Here is a 23,967-nt window from a genome sequence, read left to right on the forward strand (position 1 = left end):
TGCGGGACGATGGACTGGATAGCACTATGAACCTCTTTTTCCGTGAAAGGGTCAATATTCAGGGCGTCCACGAGGCGGAATAGCTCCTCGGGCGGAAACTTCGCCACATTCTCCGAACCAGTGGAATATAGTTTATAAAAATGCTCGTACCATGCTATACCAGTGATATTATATGTCAGGAGTTCATGGACTGGTCTATTCTTTAATCTAATTGCGTCCCAGAAGACACCGGGGTTGCGCTTGAGGGAAGCCTCTCTTAAGGTCTGCCAGTACTCCTCCTCCCAGGACTTTTTGGCATTAGAGACAGAAGTCTTATAGTCTTTCCTAGCTTTCCTAGCTTGGCAGGCAAGAAAATAGGTTGAGTTCAAATCCTAATTGACTTTCGTTAATTCAAGTTTACCAGTCGAATTAGATGGACCTGCCTGCTAGAGAGCGGGCCAGCGTTCCACCCATTCCCACTGGCGTGACCTGAAGCGGGCCTGATTGCATGCGACATCTTTCCCAGCAGAGCATGGGGCCCTATTGTGCTTGCTTGGTGCGGCGCTTGGATTCTGGGGGATACTGGGCCTGATTGGTGTGAAAGTGATTAGCGGGCGGCCAAGGGCCATTGTGAGCAGGCTCTGAGCAAGGCATCAAACCAACTCCATTGAATATTAGCAGCAAGTCTTGTTCACTGTTTCGAAACACGCCCAATTCGTATTATGTCATGCGATCTAACTCCGCTGGATGGCTAGGCCGGCTTTTTTGTTCTCGCACCTGGTGGTGGCCTGTGCACAGTTATTTGCCTCCTGTTGCTCACCTCTCAACCTGCCTTGACTAGTCCGTATCGTGGTAATTACTGGAACTCAAACTGAGCTCATTTAACCATTCTCAAAAATAGGAGGCGTGCACATGCGTTTGCAAAGATTGTGCACATGCCGTTGGGCACTCTGGGGGGTACCTTCTCCTTCACACTCTGCAGGCACTTGCCCCTCTTTCATTTTTTCAGTATGGTCCTACTGACAATTTAGCGAATAATTAATCAGCAAGCAAAATAAAAAGTATGCAAGGCTTTGTTAAGTTCCTGCAAGAGTTACTTATTGCACGTTTTTTAGTTCGCAATTATGTTAAAATGTTGTCTTCTGTAAAGTGGATGAAGTAGGTAACTTACACACACACGTGTGTCCTACCCATTGCGTTATTTTCTTTTTCAATACTAAACACGTGTGATACGCCTTTTTCAAGCACTCCCAGTTTTGACACAAATGAAGCCAGAGAGAGCTAAAGTCTTTTTGTCCATGATCAGTCAATTAAAATAAGATTAGGACTCAAGCATCCAGGACACACAAATACCACTGCATCCACCAGACCACATCTCTATCCCATTCTGGGTTTGCTCAGGTAAGCCCTTTTTAGGTCTCGCTGAGTCAGCGCGCATGCGCTGATCAGAGAGACTTTAGTAGGTGAGTTTTCAAAGTGCTGCTGGCTGGCGACAAGCTTGCGTTCACGCGTGCGTGCACGCACGAACCGCCAGCCTTCAGCACCATCTGTCTTTCCTCTTGCTTGCTCCCTGCCTCCGCCCCTCCTCCCGCCTTCGCGCTTACAAGCGTTCGGGATTTTCCCAGTGGGTGCATCTCCGTCAGGCAATATCATGCCCACCTTAAATGTATCTTCCATCGCTGCCTCAACGTGTTTTCTCTTTCCACCAACTCAATGTTTGAGTACCTTTATATTGAGATGCTTTTAGTATTACTGTTTTGTGACTTAAGGAACATTAAGGAAATGTTACCGTGAAACTGGACAACGTTCACAGTGTTTATTTCTGATCGCAGTGGCTGCTTCATGTCTGTTACACCATTCAGGGAGTCCTTTCGTTGGCGCTTTCATGAGGACATGATGAGGAAGCTGGAAACTTTTGGCACATTCTCTTTAAAAGCACAGCATGTTGGCGACTGCTTAGTCGATTAGACCTATATTGCGCTTTAGATCTCAAAGCGCTATGGTGGGTGCAGCAGTTATAACTCATGAAATATGGGGTGCAACTCACAAGGAGGGGGCAGGTTTGAGTACACATTGGTTGCAATCGAACTCTTAAGATGATGGGCTGTGTGTATCCATTATCAGCACTCAGTCTTCGCTAAGTGATCTTGTTTTGTTTTTGTTGTTGTGTCAATGCTTTGCTGCGCCCGTTTGACTTACAATGTGCTTTCTCTTTCTCCAAACTCGATGTTTGTGTTCCTTTATTTTGAGATGCTTTTAGTATTACTGTCACACACACAACCACAACCACACACACAACCACAACCACACAACCACACACACAACCACACACACACACACACACACACAACCATGCACACACACACAACCACAACCAAACACACAACCACACACACAACCACAACCGCACACACAGCCACACATACAACCACACACACACAACCACACACAACCACCCAACCACACACACAACCACACACACACACACACACAACCACACACAACCACACACACACACACAACCACAACCACACACACAACCACACACAACCACACACACAACCACACACACAACCACAAACACAACACACACACAACCACACACACACAACCACACACACACAACCACATACACACACACATAACCACCCAACCACACACACACAACCACAACCACACACAAGCACACACAACCACAACCACACACACAACCACACACACAACCACACAGACACACACAACCACACACACACAACCATACACAACTACACACACAACCACACACAAAACCACACACAACCACACACACAACCACATACAACCACATGCACACACAACCACACACACACACACAACCACACACACATAAACACACACACAACCACACACACACACACACAGCCACACACACACTCAACCACACACACACAATCACACACACACACAACAACACATACACACACAACCACACACACAACCACACAGACAACCAAACACACAACCCCACACACAAAACCAACCACAACCAACCACACAACCACACACACAACCACACACACACAACCACAACCACACACACAACCACACACACAACCACACACAACCACACACACAACCACACACACAACCACACACACACAACCACATACACACACAACCACCCAACCACACACACACAACCACACACACAACCACAACCACACACACAAGCATACACAACCACAACCACACACACAACCACACACACAACCACACACACAACCACACACACAACCACACACACAACCACACACACACAACCACACATACAACCAAACACACACAACCATACACAAAACCACACACAACCACACACACAACCACACATACAACCACATGCACACACAACCACACACACACACACACAACCACACACACATAAACACACACAACCACACACACACAACCACACACACACTCAACCACACACACACAATCACACACACTCACACACACACACAACAACACATACACACACAACCACACACACAACCACACAGACAACCACACACACAACCCCACACACAAAACCAACCACAACCAACCACACACACACAACCACACACACACACACACAACCACAACCACACACACACCCACAACCACACACACAACCACACACAGCCCCACACACAACCACACACAACCACACCCACAACCACACACAACCACACACACACAACCACAACCACACACACAAAGGGAGGAGACAACTGCAGCAGGACCTTCGGCTCAATCAGGACAACAGAACCACTGGAAAAGGAACCCCTCGGCACGACCTGGCAAGCAAGAAGTTGTCACTGGAGACATCGTGATCCTATGAACAATAGTGCCACCAATGATCTAATCCAAACTGTAAACTTTGACAAATAACATCCCTATATATTGCAGTACCACAAAAACAGTAACAAGCATTGAAATAGCCAATAGGTCTCGCCTTTGGGACCTTATAAGTGTTTTGCCATGCAACAGTTGTTGTTGCACCAAGGATATTGTGCTGCATAACTAAATACTTATAAGGTCCCAAAAGCGAGACCTATTGGCTATGCCAGTGCTTGTTGCTTATGAGGAGAATGCTCTCCTTCCAGACTTTTGCTCCCAATCCCCAAGCAGAAGCGCTTCTGGGTGGATGCTCTTTCTCTTCCATGGCCGAGGAGTCTACTCTATGTCTTCCCCCCTTTCAAACAGTTGTCAAAAGTCCTTCAGAAGATTTAATCAGAGAGGTTGAGAGTTTTGTTAGAAGCTTTCTGTTAGCCACGCAGCCATTGTTTCCTTGTCTTCTTCAGCTATCCTCACTCCTCACTGCATCATTCCAATAAGTACCTCAACTGTGAGGGCAACTGTGAGGGCTCTTCATCTGTTGAAGTCATCTCTGATTCAATTCTGTCCGTTCGTTTGGAACTTGAGAGGCTAGCTCTACATGCTAACGGGTGTTCGCTGGAGGTGGCTCAGTGCATCCGACTCCCCTGTCACTCTGCCACTCTCAAGGTCGATTTTTGGCATTGCATGAATTATTAGGTTTGGTGTCTAGATAGGGTTTTACAAGCAGCTTCCTGTGAGCCAGGGAAGAGTTTGGATTTTTTGAGAGATGGATTTCTGATTGATTCCACCATCTCGACTTTGAGGAGTCAATGGGCTGCAATCTGGATTTTAGGGGTACTAATGTCCTGGTTATAGCTGACCTAGCTTCACAACTCCCTAAAATGAAATTCTAAAGTGGTCAGTGAATCATTCTCTAATTCCATCTTGGGATCTTCCTTTTGTTCTATGAGGGCTCGATTTGCACCTTTCGAAACTTTGGAGGTAATACGTCAGTAGAGCTGAAATTTCTAACTATCAAAGTTAGCCTTTAGGTGGCCATTTGCTTGAGTCAATATATTGGTGCTCTTCAATGCATTTTCCCTTTTTAACGCTTCCTCCCACATAAGGTTGTGCTTAGACCCTCCACACTATTAGTGACAATGATTCCTTCATCCTTTCACTTTGCACTAGATTTCTTAGAACATGTTTTTTCCTTCCCTTTCTTCTTCAGGGGTGAAGCTTTTGCATAAGCTAGAGGCACACTGGTCTCCGGCAGTTTATGTGGAAAGAACCTCTTCTTTTAGTAAAGTGGTCAGGGGACGCATCCATCTACGCTAAATACAATTTGTAAAACCTCTGGTTTGGAGTTGCCCAGTTATGTAAAATGTCTTTCTAAAAGATGTTTTTTGCTTCCTGGGCATCAGTTAGGGGGGTGTCCAAAATGGCATATGCAAGCTGCTGTGGGCTCGGCTGGGTGGTTTCTGGAGTCTTAGCTCCCCAACACTCAAGTTTTTCACTGGTCTTTAAAAGACCATTTACATTCCTTTGTATACTAGTTAACAAGGCTTTGTGTTTTTTCACTGGTTTCAGTACCCCCTGGGTCACACTCTGCCTTTTCCTTACATTTGTATTTTGTTTTTACTGCCGCATTGGGAGAATTCCTTTTGTGAAAAGGCATCTCAGGAGTCCCGCTGCTTTTGTTAAAGTCCCTTGCCTTCGGCTCGGGACTTTAACGCTGCAGCGGGCCTTTAATAGCCGGTATAGCCCGCTACGGCGGGCTATAAGGCTATAATAATGCTGTATATCAAATGGTATGTACTCATTTGTAACATGACTTTTCTGTCTTTGTTTCCTGTAATTATTAGTCATGGATCATTAATGCAACCCTGCTATTTATATTTGCTGTTTGAAGTATGCACAAATAATTGCTAAGACATCAAAAATATCAGTAGTGCTGGTATAAATCTAATCAGCTGGCAACACTAATCAGGAGACTGAGAGTTTGTTGCTGGATCAGCTCATTATTTATTTCCGCCACCCTTCATCCCTGATTGATGCTATAATGGCAATAGTTTATCTTATATCTGAAACCCTATGCCATCCATCAATACATTGCTGAGTTACACCTGGTGTCTGGGAATACATCCTGCATTCAGACAACTCCCTCCTCATTCGCACCATTCACCCTTCACTTTCATGTTCACATTGCACTCACAGTGATTACACTGCACCCACACTGCTCAGTATGCACTCATGCCATTCACCTTCCTCCTACCTTGCGCTCATACAAGCACACTGCTCAAACTGCACGCACATGACCCTCCACTCACTGGTCAATTTCACCACTCACCTTACACTCACAGTGATCAGATTGTAATCAAGCTGTTACCCTGCACTCACACCGTTCATCCTCCTCTTACCATGCGCTCACACAAGCACACCACTCACCCTGCACTCACAGCGATCACACTGCAGTTTTGCCCCTTGCCATTAACTCATGCTGTTAACCCTCCACTTACCCTGCGGTCACATGAGCACACTGCTCACCCTGAACTCCCAGTGATCACACTGCACTCACACCACTCACCAGGCACTCACCATGTTCACCCTGCACTTACAAGAGCACACTGTCCACCATGCACTCATGTGACACTTCACTCACCTGTCACTGCTCACTCTCCAATCTCACTCAAACAAGCACATCACTAACCATGTATTCATTTCTCCCACTCTTCACTTTCACCCGCACCCAAACTCATGTACCATATCACTCACCTAGCAGTCACTCCTCTCACCCACACTGTCACATTGCTCACTGTGCACTCACATAGGCACTCCTGTCACTCACACAGCTCACACTTCACTCACATGGGCACAGCACTCACCCTGCACTCACACCACGCAAACTCACCCTGGAGTCACTCCACTCACCCTGCATTTCCTCCTATCACCCTGCACTCAGACGGGCAAACCTCTCAGCCTGCATTCATGCAGGCACTCTGTTCATCCTGCCTGCACACAGAGAGAATAGTCTGCCGGAACTCATAGTGACACACCGCTCACTCTATACTAACTCCTATCACCATGCACTCACTGGTCACTCTCACAGATCACCCTTTACTCTCACTGCTCACCCTGCACCACACACAGGCACATCACTCACCCTGCATTTACACCACTCACACAACCCTGCACTCACTCCTCTCAATCTGTACGCACCCCTCTCACTTGACACTCACAAGGGCCCTCCTCTCACATTGCATTCATGCAGCTCACACACAATCAAATCAGCATATTTTTCACACTACACTTGCACCACTCATGCTGCACTCTTTCACACTAGTCACCATCACCCAGCATACCTTTTACTCTGCACATATAAAAATTACACAACTCTAATGAATATACACATATTTCTACAAAGGCACCCACAGAATACCTGCTCTCTCTGTAGGTCTAGATGCCTACTTAATTCCATCACAACAACTGGGCTGATGCAAGAGGGGAGAGTGGACTAAGAATGTGGGATGGCGCCAGGAGGGAAACTAGGGCTGAGGCTTTGGGGTATGGTGATGGATTGAGTATTGTGTGACACCTTCAGCCATTCCTGGATTTCCATTCACCGCAATGCTTCACTCCTGGAGTTTTTTTTTTACATTGTAAGTTGGGTCTCAAAAAAACAAAAATGTAAAATGTTATTGGATAAAATCCATGGCTGCTGAAAAAGTCAAGCATTTCATAAGATTAGTTGGATGCTGTGAAGTTACATGTTAGAATGTGGCTTCATTCATTTCCAATACTGTAACTGTACAGCAATTTACGTAAGTGTACTTTTCATTCACATTGCACTTGTAACAAACATTTACAGGGCAATATATTATTATTTTTGAATAGTGTATAGAGAATATTTATTTTTAAGCTCCACTAAAAGGCAAGGCAGGTATAGCAGAAAAGCAGGGAAAGCTTTTATAACATAATAAAAGCAGATTGACTAATGGAAGTGTGAGTAGCAGTGTGTCTGTGTGTGAGTGTGACAGAGTACAAATGTACGAATGAGTTCAAGAGATATAGTGAGAATGTTGTGAGAGAGAATATGTGTGTGTCAGTGTATGTGTGTTATGCATGCAAGTGTGTTGCTGTTCTGGAATACTGGAGGTTATTCTTGCCTTATGGACAAGGGCACTAATAAAATATGGATGGGAAGTGTTACCTATGGCAAACTGCAGGCCCTGACATGCTTCTATTAAGACACCGCGGTACAAAAGGGGGTGGTGATGGACGGAGCATCAGAACCAATCAAACACTCACACCCAGTCAACAGATCTGGGTTTGATCCATCACCGTTCTTTAGCCCACTCTGCCACCCCAGTTCAGACATGGCCATATGCAAATCAGTCTGACCCTGTGCCTCATGGGAACAGTCCAGCCTGAACTGCCAAGCCATGTCTTCCCTGGACCGGAAACAAGCTTCCTAGGACCGGTTTCTGGCATTTCAGCCGTCTTCAGCCAGACTTGCTTGAATCCAGTGGCAAAGTGAGCAAGGGACTCACGTCTGAGCATACCCTGCCAACTTATGGCAAACAAAGCGGTACAAAAGGGGGTGGTGATGGACGGAGCATCAGAACCAATCAAACACTCACACCCAGTCAACAGATCTGGGTTTGATCCATCACCGTTCTTTAGCCCACTCTGCCACCCCAGTTCAGACATGGCCATATGCAAATCAGTCTGACCCTGTGCCTCATGGGAACAGTCCAGCCCGAACTGCCAAGCCATGTCTTCCCTGGACCGGAAACAAGCTTCCTAGGACCGGTTTCTGGCATTTCAGCCGTCTTCAGCCAGGCTTGCTTGAATCCAGTGGCAAAGTGAGCAAGGGACTCACGTCTGAGCATACCCTGCCAACTTATGGCGAACAAAGTGGTACAAAAGGGGGTGGTGATGGAGGGAGCATCAGAACCAATCAAACACTCACACCCAGTCAACAGATCTGGGTTTGATCCATCACCGTTCTTTAGCCCACTCCGCCGCCCCAGTTCAGACATGGCCATATGCAAATCAGTCTGACCCTGTGCCTCATGGGAACAGTCCAGCCCGAACTGCCAAGCCATGTCTTCCCTGGACCGGAAACAAGCTTCCTAGGACCGGTTTCTGGCATTTCAGCTGTCTTCAGCCAGGCTTGCTTGAATCCAGTGGCAAAGTGAGCAAGGGACTCACGTCTGAGCATACCCTGCCAACTTATGGCAAACAAAGCGGTACAAAAGGGGGTGGTGATGGACGGAGCATCAGAACCAATCAAACACTCACACCCAGTCAACAGATCTGGGTTTGATCCATCACCGTTCTTTAGCCCACTCTGCCACCCCAGTTCAGACATGGCCATATGCAAATCAGTCTGACCCTGTGCCTCATGGGAACAGTCCAGCCCGAACTGCCAAGCCATGTCTTCCCTGGACCGGAAACAAGCTTCCTGGGACCGGTTTCTGGCATTTCAGCCGTCTTCAGCCAGGCTTGCTTGAATCCAGTGGCAAAGTGAGCAAGGGACTCACGTCTGAGCATACCCTGCCAACTTATGGCGAACAAAGTGGTACAAAAGGGGGTGGTGATGGAGGGAGCATCATTCCACAGTAAATTTCTAGCACTGCTCTTGGCATGAGGGGCTCACCCATGAAATAATTATGACCTTGGTATAGTGGAAGTCATTTCTGACTTAAGGCATGTGGAAAAATTATGAGATCTACTCCTAGGAAAGGCCAGGCTTCCCTGGTGCACCATGAAGGTACTGAATATTTCATATATGCCCATAAGGGTCTGCAGTGTTTTAGCAAATTTGATCCCAAAAGTTTCAAAAAGTCTCTGGGGAGAAGTCTACTCTACCTTAAATCATCTGCAAGAAATCTGATAACTTGTTTTGCTTGCTGGAATTTGGGGGAAGAATCACACAACAATGCCTAAATCGAGCCTTTTCCTCATATAATGGGTATGAGGTTAGCTCTTAAACCATTTATGGAAATGCTTGTGCTGTCCTATTGCTGGGAGCAGGACTGGCTTTAGGGTGGTGCAGCTGGTGCAGCTGCACCTGCCGTTGACTTTGGTAGGGGGCGCTGTGTTTAAAAATCATTTTTGTTTTGAAAGCACATGAACTTCCTTGTGCATCAGATAGTTTTCAAGCAACAATAAAAATATCAAAATAACGCTGTTTCCTCTTAGGATACAGTTGAGACAGCGGCGTATCAAGGGAGCGGGCGGCACGAGTTTTGGGGGCGGCGGCCTCCCCTCCTTACCTGCGGCCGCGAGGGGCGTCAAACGCAGGATTTGTTCGCCAGAACCCCTCCACACACTCTTAAGGACAGCAAAGGCTGGGAGTCTGGGACCACATGGGTGGCAAAAGGCCTCATTACGCCACTGTGTTGACAGGCAGTCTACCTTATCTATCAACTTTAGAGACGCATCCCTGTCCTAGAATGTCTTCGGAAGCAGACATTTCTCTACGTGTGAATGCCTTGAAGAGCGGAAGAAAGAACGGAGGGACGCGGTCAGAGGAAGGAAGGAGGGAGGAAGCGTGGAGGCAAGGAAGGGCCGAGAGAGGGAGGGATGAAGGAAGTGGGGCTGGAGGGAGGGTAAGGGGAATGGAAAGGAGGGATGAATGAAAGGGAAATGAGCAAGTGGCGGATACAGACGTTGGGAAGAAGGGGCGGAAGGAAGGAAGTCACAAAGGAAACATGAAAGGAAGGCAGAATGGTAAAAGAAGCAGGAGACATGGATGGATGTGTGAGTGGAGGAAAGGAGGGAATGGAAGCAGAAAAAGAGTAAGAACGGAAGGAAGGAAGGAAGGAAGGAAGGAAGGAAGGAAGGAAGGAAGGAAGGAAGGAAGGAAGGAAGGAAGGAAGGAAGGAAGGAAGGAAGGAAGGAAGGAAGGAAGGAAGGAAGGAAGGAAGGTAGGTAGGTAGGTAGGTAGGTAGGTAGGTAGGTAGGTAGGTAGGTAGGTAGGTAGGTAGGTTGGTTCCCACTTTTAAGTACTCTGGGACTTTTACAGCCATGCAGAGCGAATGCTCAAGTGTTAATAATAGTCAGGAATAATCTTTAGATCCCAGCTGTAAAAGGCAGTACGTGGCATCGAGTATTAAGAGGCCGGTATGTTTGTCTTTTAACTTGGAGCAATGTCAGTATATGAATAAAGGGCTGCTATGTGACAGTCTGACAGGCTGCAGGTTAAGTGGCCAGTATGTACCGCGCGCTGGGGTGTGATCGGCTCTGACAGTCCTCCACAGTGCTGTGGGGACGTCGCCTGGGTACATTCAGGGCAGGAGGTATTTGCAGCATAAGTGGGGTTTAATCGAAAGGTGTTTAATAGATGCCTCATTTAGGTCAACTGTGAGAAGTGCTTCGAGTGGTGGCTTTTAAGTCGCATCGTTGTAGTTGTACATTTCCCAACATGTTAGACCACGTGGGTTCCAAAACAATTTGAGAAAAAAGAAAAGACTGTGGAGGGAGGGGTGGGGGGGGGGGGGAGGAGGTTGAGACCTGACGCAGAGCACCTTCGGTTCTGCTTTGGTGCAGGGCAGAATCGGACAGTGCACCATGTCTGCAACGCTGCCCCAGACATTAAGGAATGTAGCACAAATAGATGTGGCACACCTCTCATAGATTGTACGTGTAATTTTCTCCACTCCTCTATCTCTATCATAAATGTTTGTAATTTATAAAGCAGTTCTACAATTTCAAAGAGTTATAGATATCAGGTTTTATTACCTAATTTAACGGCACTCGATGTATTGATCTTGGACTGATGGAAGGTTAAGTTGACTTTTCCAGGATTCAAATGTGTGAACTGCAGACGACTGCATGTTTCAGCAGCAAGTGTTCAAGTCACTGAGATATCTTACTGCCTATGGTGGACGGGGCATCACTGGTAGAATCTTCTGTGGATTTATCACACCCTACAGAAATTGTAAGTTTTTCCTTTTTCACTCAGCCTTTATTGCCTTTCTTGGTACTTCCGTGGTCAGGGTCAGAGGTAGTCTGGCTGGGAGCGGCAACCCTTCTCACATACTTGTGCCTGTTACTCCCTCTTGAAAACCCTTGTGGCTTTTTTAATTGCTTTTTAGCTGCCCGTCCCCATCTTTTCATCCCCATCTCGGTGCCATGTCCCTCTCTTTTGACTTCATGGCTTCTCAGTTGCAGATAATGCTTTTGACTCCCCTCCTCCCACCCAGTAAAGAAATCCTTTTGGTCCATTCAAGCCCGCCATTCCCTTTCACCCTCACCACAATTCTCCACACTTTCCCTCTCGTCCCTCCTTCGCCTTTGGTACTTTGTTCCTTTCTATCCTTTTGACTCTACTATCTGACAAAGCACAGGCTGTCTCCCTGCCCCTCCTCTTATACTCTCCACTTCATCCTTTTGAGTCTCTCCTTGGAAACTATAGAGTGAGGAGACGCTGTTTAACTAAGCCTTGTAGCTCACGCTGTCATTGTTGAACCGCACACCTAGGGGCAGATTTACAAGCCCCTTGCGCCTCGTCTTTGCCGCCGTTGCGTCACTTTTGTGACGCAGCGGCGGCGCAAAGCCAGCGCCATGGTGCGGGGTACTTACAACGTGACGCATCTGGGAGATGCGTCACGTTGTAAAGCCCTGCGCCACATGTAGGCGTTCCGGCGCAGGGGGGGGTTCCGGCGCAGGAACGCCTCCTAAAAGTGGCTGAGTGAAACAAGATTTCACGCAGCCACTTTTAAGGCCATGCTGCGTCAAAACCCTGCGCCTGCTTGAAGCAGGCGTAAGGATTGACGCAGCATTTTAAAGATAGGGCACCCCCGAGCCTTGCTGGAGCTGCGTCGCACTAGTGACGCAACTCCAGCAATGCACCGCCTTTACGGCAGCAGATGCGTCACGCATCTGTCCATTTTTGCCCCATGGTGCGCCACGTTGTAATTGCGGCGCATCCATGGTGGCGGAGCCGTGACGCACAATAACTGGCGCATCCCTGCTGATATGCAGGGATGCGCCAGTTATTGTAAATCTGCCCCCTAGTGTGTGTGTGAGCCATTCATGCCATACAGTAGCAGCTGATATCACGTACTGGCACAATAGCAAATGTGTATGTGTGTTTTTTCTCTTATGTAGGGTAGGGCCAGACTCGCAGATTTTAATTTAATTATAAGTAACTTACTTTTGTCTGGATTACTCATAATTTCTATGGGCAAAGTAGGTGGGCAAGTATGGAGTACTTCTAGCGTACTTATGGTTTACGCCTGGAATTCAGGAAAAGCTGGCCATAAGTATCAACAGTAAGTCACAGCAAAATCTTTGTGAGCTAGGCTTATAGATACAGGCATACAAACATTTTGTACTTTCAAACTTTTCAAAACTAACATTCGTCCAGTAAAGCGCCTTCTCTCTCCGAGATATACAATGCTACACTATTCAATGCCATTGCTATGACTATGTTATGTGAAACTACAACGTGGAATCTTCTACCTAATCTTTAAATAACGTTCATTTAGGTTCATGTAAAAAGTGGGAGTTTGTCATAAGCTTATAAAAAGGAGAATTGTCTTTTTCTTACTAGAGTTGTGTTCTGATGTCAGAATGTGCCTTTAAGGTAGACATAGTTGAAAGACTTCACCTAAACTTTGCCTGTTAGCGGTGACAAGCATGGCGTCCATCCATCAAAGGCGCAGCATCCAGCAGTGGGAAATGCTGGTAGACTTACCTCTTAGGCCTGGCTAGGTCACTGGTGCTTGAGAGAAGTGCTAGGGGTTTGAAGCAGGAGATGGAGATGGCTACCCATCTGTGGCGGCGCACCTGTTGCCTCTTGTAGTCATAACTGGCAGAGGGAATGGTTCACCACTTCTGTGAAGCTCTACTCATGCTTCCCTTTTTTCGTTCATTTTGGGAGATTCACTCTGCAAAACTTGAAAACTACACAGACATAATTCCGAGAATCAAGGGTTCTGCTGATTTCACTACTTTACTCTCAAGTAGAAGGGATCACACGCGAGGCATGCGTGGTGAATCTAATCCTATTTTTTTAAGCCATTCACATCAAGCTTGAGACGATTTAAGAGGTCTGTTGGGGATGCCAGCACCCTAAGATTATATGAGATAAAATACCCCGGATTATAAATGGAAATGATCTTGCAAGTCAGCTCAGTGTTCCTTGATCTCATAAAGGCCTCATGAATGTATGTCTTCACAGAACCACTCAACATGCAAATATTTATATAATATACAGGTGAAAGTGGCCTTTTATAACTGTATAAAACTGTATAAAAACGAAATCTCTTTCTCCTATTATAATCTAGTTGTGGTATCACTACTCATTTGCAATTCTAAAATGGCTATTGTTCTGTAATAATACACTAAAGTAGGCTGTGCTAGGATAAAAGTGTATTAAAAGATGCTCTTGGATAAAAAAACGCAGGATTCTAAGGTTTCAAAAAAGGGTTAGTGGAAATGTGATGAAGCAACCAAATATTATAAGGAATAAAATACCCCTTATCGTCACCTCTGTATTTTGTGATCTTGTACATTGTTGCAGAACTCCTTAGTGATTTGCAATACCAATGTGCCTTTGGGCATTTGGGCATACTATACTATACTATACTATACTATACTATACTATACTATACTATACTATACTATACTTTGCTATACTATACTATACTATACTATACTATACTTTGCTATACTATACTAGACTATATGTTCCTTAACAAAAATCTCTAATTGTCCTCTGTTGTCTATGAGCAGCACACTCAGTCCCATTTCCCCCCTTTGCTCGCTGGGACATTTTCAGTGGGAGAGGTTTTCAGTGGGAGAGGTTAAAAACCAAAATGCACATAAAACTGGGTTGGATGACACATCTTCTGCTGCCATGAACCCCCAGAGGCAACCTCTGTCTGTGGGTGGTGCTGGGTAACTCATCCATTTGACTTACAACGAAAAAGGCAACAGCGATAATTACCTTTCCTAGTGACCAGCTGTCGGTTTAGTGGAGCTTGGGGATCAGTTTTCCTTCAAAGCTGTGGTAACCCTGAAAAATAAGTCGATTTTTGAGCACTTTCATGATAACAGTGCATGACATATTGCAGTAAGTACGAAGTAACATTTTACCTGGTAAAATTGAAAAAACATTCATTACAATATACTATATTTTAAACAACATAAAAGGTGAAGAAGATAAAATTAGATATCACTCAATTATTGATTATCTTACATTAGGATAATAACACAAAATAAAAAAATGCTGTGCCGTTTTACGGCTCATAAAACTGTATGCTATTATTTTTGCACACTAAATAGATATGTCATTTGCTTTTAGTTTATCATAAGTTATGTCCAGAAATCGTGTCAGTTTCCTGAAAAAGGAATTCAATTGTAACTGAAAGTAAGCTGTGATAGACTCTTTTAAAGTATGCAAAGATAGCTACCTGAAAGAAGGTAACAAATATTTGCTACGGACATCACTCAGAATGGGGCAGAGACAGACAATATGATGCAGAGACTATTTTGAAAATTGAAGTCTACAGGTAAGAGAACTTGATTTAGAATTCCAAGAGCCTTTACACTTTTTCTATTGGATATATAACAAGCACAATCTCAAACATGTTTGTTTTATTGTTACCTCTAGATTAGAGTCAATATACTCTTGGTTAGGCTGAAAATAAGATCCCATTAATAACTCTGTATGTTTGTAGTTTGATATTTTTAATAAGCCTCTTAGGCAGAACATTTCCTGAAGGCATTTCATTCAAACTGATCGAGTAGTAATCCAATCGAGGAGTCAATTTTGCATGAAAAGCTATTATTGGGTGCTTGATCGCATGCCCTCCGTAAAATTGGGAAAGCTATTTTAATGCTTTCGTGACGGTCATGGTCTTTGTTTTTTGTGAAAATTAGTATTGTGCATGTGTTGGGCACCTATCCTCGTCCCTTGTATCAACAAGACTAAAACGGAAGAAAGTCCTTTGCCAACCTCACAGCCAAAGCCTGGAACACCTTACCCATCCACCTCTGGCAATCTCCCATTTTGCTCCCGTTCAGGAAGATCTGGCTCTTCCGATGACCCCGGCACACTATGGAGCCACCGCCACTCCCCCCCAGTGCCTTGAGACCCTCAAGGGTGAGTAGTTGCGCTTTACCAACCCTGATTGATTGATCCAAATGAAACCCCAGGTAGACATAGGAGTTTACTGACTCCACTGTATTCTTTCATAGCTTCCAAATTAATTACTATATGTTACTCCCTAAAGATATAATTTTTGTTCTGCTAATCTTAGCTGTTAAACCATCCCATATTCGTTAAGAGATGTAAGTTGACGCTGGCACCCAATTTTGTTACAGGGCCGATTTCGCAGCTATGCTGCAAAAATGGCCCTGTAACAAAAACGGCCCCCAGGGGCCCAAAACTGGCCCCCACCCATGCGGCACACCAGGGGATTGCCCAGTGCCCGCTACGGCCAGTCCGACCCTGACATGAGATCTATCTGATAATTTATTTAGTTCCCAAGAATTTGAGTGTGATGCAATTATAAGGTGGAGCAATTTGCAGCATATTTTCCCTTTATTTCTACATCTAAAAAATCAACTCATCAAAAATCAAGCCAAAATATTCAAAGCACATGAATAGATATTGTGCAGATTGCGCTTGTGCTAGAGCCGTACAGTTTTTCCTTAGAAATGTAACTGCTGGGGGTGTGTGGCTAGCAGCCGCTGAAGATGGCCGCAGGCTGAGTTTGCTGCGCTAGCAACCAGCAGTATTGCCCCAAACATCCGTCATAATCCTGGCTTGGAGAGCTGATTCCGCGTGGAGAGCAGTCAGAGAGGCGGCAGCGCCAGCATAACGCCGAGAATCTGGAGGTGATCAGCAGTGATTGAGCGGCAAAGCACTCGGAAGATTGAAGAGTGGGCCGGCCAGATGGTGACCCGACAAAGAAGGTAGGAGGAGCCGCCGCTGTAAACCCGTCCACGAGTGCGAGAAGATACTGCTGCTCGTGCCCGGCTGGTAGTGCGACAGCGGTGTCCCGCGGCGAAGATGCTTGCCCCAGCGGAGCTGGAGAGGCCGACCACGATACATCCAGGCGGCCGTCCCAGGTCAGTGCAGGTGCGGCCGTGCTGTGTGGTAGTCCCTGGGCCATTCTCCGTGACGAGGGCCACCCGCCCGCTGTAGCGGAGGCCTGTTCAGTGAGGTAGAGTTGGCTTTGAGGCTCTGAGGCATACTGGGGGTGCGGATCGTGTCCCCCCCCCCCTTTGACTGGTGATGTGAGCGCGGCCTTTGGTGCTGCGTGGCCTCAGCCCTTGGGAGTGCTTTGAGACTGACGGTGCAGCGGCCCGATTGTGAGACTGGTGGAGTGTGGGGACAACAGCCGCCCGCTGGCAGTGGTGGGCCCCAGTTTAGCGCAGTGGCACCAGTGAGGTCCTTCAGGAGGCCGGGCCACGATTGGGACTGAGTACTACCCACATCAGTGGTAAGGCCAGGGCGGGAACCCCCCTCCCGTAGACAGTGCCAGCTAAAGTGGAACTGGCCCAGCTAGGTGGGAACCGACCCCTTTCCTCCACGGACTACGTCATGGGCAGCACCAAGGGGACTGGGCCCGGGCAGGCGAACCACATCGATAAATACACGGTAGCCATGGGGCGTGACGATGGAGCGGTCGGAAGGGACTCACATGACGACGGGGGTGAGCAGGGCCCTGATCCGACCCTGAAGGACATGATGAGGGCAATTTGCGAATTGAAAGGCACCCTGGAGCCGAAACTTGACTCAGTTACGGAAGTGGTCAATCTCCTGCGGGCTGATTTACGCAAGATGTCCGACAAGGTGGCCACGGCAGAGGCGGACATTGGGGGCATCCAAGCCACAACGAAACGCCTGGAAGAGCAGGTGATGACCCTCACGAAGTATCAGGCGGACATATACGCCCGGCTCGAGGACCTAGAAGGAAGGGCCTGGCGCAACAATATCTGGGTGGTGGGGGTGCTGGAAGGCATGGAGGGCAAGCAGTGGACCTCTTTCTGGAAGACTTAATTCTGAATCATCTAAAGCCGAAACGTCTTTCGCAGTTCTTCTCAATAGAGCGGGCCCACAGAGTGCTGGGGGAAAGCCCAGACCGGGGGCCCCCCACGCACCACCATCGCCCGGATCCTGAACTTCATGGATCGAAATGCCATACTACAGGCGGCACGGATGCATGGCGACCTCAGGTACGAGAATGCTATGATCCGGTTCTTTCCAGACTTCATGCTGCATATACAACACCAACGACGCTCCTTCAATGGGGTGAAACGTGCCCTTAGAGAACAGGACGTGAAGTACATGATGCTCTTCCCGCCCGCCTCAAAATCCTGGACAACGGAAAAGCCTACTTCTTCAACAAGCCGGAAGAGGTGAGTGAATGGCTGGAGGGCTGGCGCGCAGTGAGCCACAAAGGAGGGCACACGCGATCGGTGACGGACCGGGGGCTCACCCAGCGGCTAGATCCGACGACAGCGGACAGATGAGTATTCATTGAGACGCCCTTCCGTGGGCTGAGACGCGGCCCTGTCTGAGGGGGTATTGCTGATATAGAGGGTGTAGAATTCATGATGCTACCCGGACATTGGGGCCTGCACCTTGGGCTCTTGCTGGTGGGACATAAGGACTGCATACGTTTGTTATTTGATCTGTTTAGTGAGATAGTGACGCAGCAGGAGAATTTCGTATGCATAGGCCTAGCGGGGCGTAGTTGGGGGGCTGAGAATTCCAGTAAGTAGACAGATCTCTCTTCACGCTGGAGGCTGGATCACTACCCCTCACAAATGGGTTTATGGGGTTTTTCAGGGCGACAGGCACTCTGCATGTTTGGGTGGTGGGAGGTTGGGGACTCACCAAGCAGGGATACAGGGAGGGGGGGGGGTTGTTGGGATTGTTGTTTGTTCTTGTTTACAGGGGGGGAAGTAATGCTTGAGATCTACATAGCCAGCAGATAATGAGGGTTGTTACAGAGAATCTGGTTGGGGAGCAGGGAGACTCCCTCGACAACAGCTTGACACACTACCAATGGGTGCCCCGGCTACTATGAAGTTTTGGTCCTGGAATGTGAATGGGCTGGACAATAAGATTAAGCGCACGCTAGTGATGCAGTACCTTAAGAGGCATTCCCCTGATGTCGTTCATATTCAGGAATCGCATTTGAGGGGAAGCCGATGTAAAGCCCTAGATCGGTTTGGCTATAAAATGGTAGCACGTTCTGGGTTTACATCAGGGTGGGCATACTAATACGAAAAGCGGTCCCCCTGGTGATTACGTACACCTGGACAGATACTGCTGGGTGTTTTGCCGCTGCAGCAGGCAAATGGGAGGGACGCTTGTTAGTCTTCGGCTCATGTTACGTACCGCCGGGGCTTCACTCGGTGATCCTTCCACAGCTCAGTTCGCTCATAACTGACCTCCCCATAGGCACTTTACTTCTCGGAGGAGACACAAACGCAGTAATGAACCCGCAAATGGATAGGGCTGGCCCTCGAACTGGCACACAGGGGAAACATGGCCTTGCAGACTTCACCGGTGCACTGGGCCTGGTGGACCTGTGGCGGGCTCACAACCCTTAACTGAGGCATTATTCTTTTTACTCGGCCAGACACGGGTCCTTCTCTAGACTGGACCATCTGTTAACTCACATGGACAGGGTGGGGGATTTCTCCAACGCCCATCACATGGCGAGGGGGATCTCTGATCATGCACCTGTGTGTGTCTCTCTTAAAGGCCCGATTATTGACAAGGCAGCCTTCCCACGAATAGATCCTTGGCGCCTGCGAGATCCACAACCGCGCTGTACTTTAAGGAAAACAAGGGACGGTACAATCGCATATCACACTCTGGGAGGCATACATGACGGTGCTGAGGGGGCTGGAGCAGGCGTTAATAGGGGCACAGAAAAAGGAAGAGACCTACAGTGTAGACAAATTGAGCAAGAGATTAGTCAGATGGAGGGCGAGGCTGAGATGGCATCATGCGCGGAGGCACGTCACCGATTGGCGCTGAAACAGAGGGATCTTCGGGCCCTAGCAGAAGGTGAGGCACGGGCATATGTGCTAGCCACCCAGCACCGCCTATATGATGTCGGGGATAAAGCCCTTAAACTCCTGGCGCGGCTGGAGAGGCGCGACAGAGACAGGTCCTGGGTGGTGGGGATCCAAGACACAGAGGGAGTGCTTCAGTCTACCAGTTCTGACATCGCAGAGGCATTCGCGATGCACTTTGAGCGCGTCCACGCCCCGGTAAACACGAGGTTGGTGACAGATTGTGACGAATTTCTCAAGGATTTTAACCTGCCAATGGTGCCCCCTGAAGCATATGATGACCTGGAAGCAGACCTTACGGTAGAAAAGTTGAGTAAAGCATTGGGTTCGCTTAGGTTGGGAAAGGCACCCAGACCCAATGGGCTCCCGGTAGAAATTTACAAAAAGCAGGCAATGACCATACTCCCCTCGCTCTTAGACATGTTACTGGAGGTGCAGGAGGTGGGTCGACTGCCGGCGGACCAAATGGCAGCCACGATCATGGTGATTTATAAGGACGGTAAGCCGGCTGATCAGTGCAGTTCTTATAGGACTATTTCCCTTATCAGCATGAAGGCCAAGGTCCTGGCAAAGGTCTTAGCAGACAGGGTGCTGTCAGTAATTAAGGACCTGGTACATGTGGACCAGTCAGAGTTTATGCCTGGTAGAAGCACTAGATACAACCTGGGGAGGCTATATGGGGTGCTGCATATGACTGGAGGTAATGTATCTCAGCAGACGGCGTTGATGTCGCTGGATGCCTCAATGGCCTTCGACAGTTTTGAATGGCCATATCTATTTATGGTCCTTCAGCGGCTGGGCTTTGGCCCATCCTTCTGCAGCTGGGTCAGACTCCTATACAGGGACCTGCAGCGTGAGGAGTGGCACTCGGCAGGGGTGCCCTCTCCTGTTTGCCCTGGCGTTGGAGCACCTGGCTCATTGGGTCAGGAGAGATCCTGAGATTTGGGGATTGCAGGTGCCGGAAGATTGGGAAGAGCGTATTTCATTGTACGCCAATTATATTATACTATACCTGGCACGGCCCTACTACTCCATAGCGCGGGTCCTTCATATTTTTGAGTTGCTTGGTAGCTATTCAGGATACAATATTAACTGGCTAAAGTCAGTGATCTTTTCTCTCTCGGGCCCCCCTTCCCCAGGGTCCTGCAGCGGTGCGCGGCCACGGTGGTGGTGGATGGTTTTAAATACTTGGGGCTTTACATTACCAGGGATCAGAAAGAATTTCTGGCGAGAAACCTAGGGCCTCAAATGAGTCGTCTAACCGCCGATGATAGTCACTGGCGCACGCTTCCCCTCTCACTCGGACGGGCGGCTCTCTACAAGATGTTGATGCTACCGCGGCTTCTTTAAATACTACAGAACACTCCCTTTCAAATACCACAGACTATTTTAAAGCGCAGAGCATAAGAAGTGCGGACTCTGTTGTGGGCTGGAGGGTCGCCGAGAATTGCCCTACATAAGCTACATAGGGTAGTCTTCGATGGAGGGATTGCAGTTCCGGATGTAAGGTTGTACTATTGGGCCTCCCAGATGGAGGTGATTTACGACTGGGTCTATGTAGGGATGGAAGAGCTAGCCTACAGAGTGGATAGGGCAATGATGCCGCAGGGCAACTGCGAATACCTTTTGTACTCCTGGCAGACGGGTCCGGACTGGCCGGAACATACAAAAATGGTGATCCAATGTTGGAGAGAAGCCAATAAACTACTGGGCTGGGCCAGGAGGTTGACGAGCAGAACCCCGCTTTGGACGGGTGATCCTCTCAGGAAGGTGGCTGTGTTGTCGGGGCTCAGGGGCTGGCGCTTGATTGGCATTGAATATCTGGGCGACGTATGGAAGGGGGACTCACCCTGCACGTTTGACTACCTGTAGAAAGAGTACGATATGCACAATTCGCAGTGATACACGCATCTGCGGCTTCTACATGCACTGCCCGTTTCCATACCAGAATACTCCCAGCTCGAAGACTGGTTACTGCTGGACCCCATACAGGGGAAACCCACCTCCCGACCTACCGCAAATTGCTTAAAAACCTCCCGGATTCCTTGATCTCTCTTAGGGAAGCCTGGGCCGGTGACCTGGGGGATCTGGATGATGAGGACTGGCAGGAGACGCTTAAGAGCCCTGGAGAAGTGGCCATGCACGTTAGATTTAGACTGGTGCAGCTTAAGATTCTTCATCGCACCTACTATCCACATACTAACCTATTCTCCTGGGGTCGGGCCCTGTCCGCGCTGTGCATTAGAGGGTGAGGAGAGGCCTCATATTATGGGGATGTCCCGAGGTTTCCAAATTGTGGCGGAAGGTTACGGAAGTCATGTCGGGGGTGGTGGGGGATCCTGTTCCTCTAGACCCAAAATGGCTTCTCCTAATGATTAAAGGCGATGTAGACTGGTCCAGATATATGGGTATATGGCTGGCATTGTTGGCGGGGGTGGCAAAGCGCAACATTGCCAAAAACTGGGCGGCGCTGGCACCTCCACAGAGTAGGGGGTGTGTTAAGAAATGGGAAAGGGTATGGATGCCATGGAAAAGATACATAGGGCTGTGGGAGGCAAAATAGTAACACACTGAGGGGTAACAAGGGGGCCTGCCTAATCCAAGAATGTGTTGACTTTGTTTCTCTGTATGTGGCAACTATCGTACTCATAATATTGTCTCCGTATGATTAGGTCTCTCGAGCTTTTGTTAATAAAAAGATTTGTTTTTTTTAAACAAATGTAACCGCTAAGATGAAAGAAGCTATATAAGTAATGGTGGATGGAGTGAAGTGGGCTGAGTCAGGGATATTTGTTGGTGTGAAGGAGACAGAGATACAATGTGACTACACACATACATGTGTGTTCAGCCCCGAAATAAAACCTTTTGCTAGGTTTGAAGGTTGGGCAATTTTGCTCCTACCTAGTTTGTGATGTCGCTTTTAAAGCTTGCAAACTACATGAAGCTCTTGAGCCAATGAAGTCCCAATAGAAATGGATAAATAATCTAGAAACATATAAGATGTTTGGGGGAAAAAAGTGGGAAAATCAGCTTTTTGCAGTAGAATACTCGCACAAAAACATTTTTTTCTGAAGTTTCTTCCACTAGTAAAAGAGCTGTGCAAAGTTTAAATCCCACCTGAGAAAATCTACAGAGCCCATAAACTTTACAATTCAACAAACTTCACACAGTTTTGCTAATAAACCTAACATTTTGCACATCTTCACTAAGCTCTAAGGAGACATGGCATCTCTTTTTGTCAATTGTTCAGTACAGTTTGTATCACCAGCCCCACACTTGCATGTGTGGCACTTAATCCCATGTTCTCACTGAAGTTTCCCAGAAAAGTATAAAGAACTGGGTCCTGATTTTCTAACATTTGACTCAACACAGCAAGACAAATTGTCAAATGGAGAGAGAAGGAATGTGCCATATTTACTGAGATGCTACCTAACTCCAGCATAGGCACCCTTTTGCCATGCTGCAGGGGTGCTTGCATTACAATTAGGATTGTTTCTGTGCAGGAAGGTACACCTTCCTGCACATTCTGCAGCACAGGTAGAAAATAAAGAGAAGGAATAAGCATATTGGCACACATCTAGCAAAATTAGCTGTTTTAGTATTCCTAATTTCTTGAAGATACATACAGTGGAAACGTAAGTTAAATCAGGCTCAAAAAGATGCATTTACCTCATGTAAGCACTTATGCTTTCTCTTATAGCAAAAAACAGATTTACACAAAACTGAGCATCTCAAAAATTACTGGCCGATCTCTGGGCTCCCCTACCAAGCGAAAGTACTCAAGAAAGCCATCAATCAGCAGCTCATTTAATTCCTGGAACAAAACCACCTACTGGATGAGTCACAATCAGGATTCCATGCCAACCACAGCACTGAGACCGAACTGATTGCCACCAAAGATGACATCACAACACTCTTTGACCGTGGAGAAACTGTGCACTGATCCTCCTCGACCTCACTGCAGCATTCAACACCGTCTTTCACAACACCCTCATCAACAGACTCTACAACATAGCCATACAGCAAGACGCCCTCAAGAGGATTGCTTCTTTTCTTACAGGATGCACACAGAGCATCTGACTGCCTCCC

General features: G+C 47.5%; 1 protein-coding gene across 2 annotated transcripts in view; it reads right to left on the minus strand.

Moving 5' to 3' along the window:
* Nucleotides 1-23,967, minus strand: part of LOC146868193 (glutamate receptor U1-like) — a 162,138-nt gene that overhangs the window by 120,064 nt on the left and 18,107 nt on the right. For both annotated transcript variants that reach the window (XM_085609240.1, XM_085609246.1), the window contains exon 2: nt 14,783-14,851. The gene's annotated coding sequence lies outside the window, so the exon portion shown is untranslated. The remainder of the gene's footprint in view (nt 1-14,782; nt 14,852-23,967) is intronic.

Source organism: Triturus cristatus, chromosome 1_2 (assembly GCF_964204655.1).
Source record: "Triturus cristatus chromosome 1_2, aTriCri1.1, whole genome shotgun sequence".
Classification (NCBI taxonomy): domain Eukaryota; kingdom Metazoa; phylum Chordata; class Amphibia; order Caudata; family Salamandridae; genus Triturus; species Triturus cristatus.